This window comes from Gossypium hirsutum, chromosome A06 (assembly GCF_007990345.1).
Source record: "Gossypium hirsutum isolate 1008001.06 chromosome A06, Gossypium_hirsutum_v2.1, whole genome shotgun sequence".
In the NCBI taxonomy this organism is placed as follows: domain Eukaryota; kingdom Viridiplantae; phylum Streptophyta; class Magnoliopsida; order Malvales; family Malvaceae; genus Gossypium; species Gossypium hirsutum.
In genome coordinates, this window is record NC_053429.1 from 5,196,718 (window position 1) to 5,198,137 (window position 1,420).

Genomic DNA, 1,420 nt, shown 5'->3' on the forward strand with positions numbered 1-1,420 from the left:
AACAGATAAACAGAATCAAGGCCGAATTAAAGATCAATGCATGAGGGGAGGGACTGATCACGCAAATAACCCTCAAAGACCCAAAACACGCGGCTCTAGCCGCATCTGGGTCAGGTTATCGGGTTGCGTCATGAAACGACGCCGTTTCAACACCAATTCCCACAGCTTAAAACGACGCCGTTTTTTAGCACATATAAAAGCCAAAACATTTCCTAAAAATCATTCAGCAGATCATTTTCTAAAAAAAAAACCCTAAATTATTTTTAAAATCTCTTAATCCCCCACGCAGACCTCGACGGCGCCAAGTAGGCCTCCCCTCTCCGTCATGGCTCTAACCGGATTCCTAGGGATTCGTTAGCCTTTGGATCGGAGGAGCAAATGCCGATTGGATCGACGCCGAATGACTGGTAAGCAAACTCTCCTCCTCGTTTTTATATTTGCGTAACAGATTCACCAATAAGAAAGAAATAGAAACGGAAAAATAAAGGCCAAAGTTGATGAATGAATCACCTTTTCGATTTTTGTCTTTTTTTTTCAATATGCATGTATATTTATGGGAAAAGAAGCCCCTATTTACAACATTTTCATTCAGTTTTATAGCCCAAAAAATAAAATATATAAAAGAAGAAAATACAAATTAAAATACAATTTCATTACTGTCATTTGCTGTTATTTGCTGTCCACTGCTCCTTTGTTTGTTAATCTGTTGCAGGTGTGCATGGCGTGGAGAAGCCGTTCGTGGGCATGAAGCGTGGCGCGCGTGACTGGGGTAATGGCGCGCATGAAAGCTGGCACGAAGGCAGCAGCGGCACAAGGGGAAAAGAGAACCCTAGGGTTCTGAAAATATTAAACTTTCGGGCCCTAGCTGGTTTTTTCATTGGGCCATTATAATTTGATTTGTGTTTTGGGCTAGGATATTAATTTGAGTATTGGGTTGGTGATTTGAATTTAATATTTGGGTCGGATGTTGGGTTTATTTTGGTTTGGGCTTTGTTGTAACAAAAGGGACTTAGATTATTAACATTTGTTTTCTATTTATTTATTTATTTATTTTGTTTTTTGGTTTTTGTTATGGGCCCGGGCGAAATGGGCCTATTATAGAGGTGATCTAGTCACACCTAAATAACAAGGATTGGTGGCGACTCCATTTTCGTTTTAAAATAGAAGTAGATTTCAAAAAAGGTTTCGACATGAGTTAATGCGATAATAGGGGTTTTAATTAGAAAGAAATTTTAATTAATCAACTTAAAGTCAGTTTCTCTTATGCTCGAAAGAGATATTTGTATAATTTAGAGATTTCTATGGATCAAGTTACTCAGTAAAGAAATTGTGTAATTTAGATTGATAATGACAGATAAAATCTATGCAAATTCTTTCCTGGGTTTTGGTTATTAATTGTTACTCAATTATTTTCAAGATT

At 37.4% G+C, this 1,420-nt stretch overlaps 1 long non-coding RNA gene across 1 annotated transcript; it reads left to right on the forward strand.

Moving 5' to 3' along the window:
* Window positions 1-221: 221 nt before the first annotated feature.
* Window positions 222-1,034, forward strand: LOC107962438 (uncharacterized). The gene is made up of 2 exons (XR_001701615.2): window positions 222-407; window positions 713-1,034. It is a non-coding gene; the product is annotated as an uncharacterized lncRNA (long non-coding RNA).
* The last annotated feature ends 386 nt before the right edge of the window (window positions 1,035-1,420 follow it).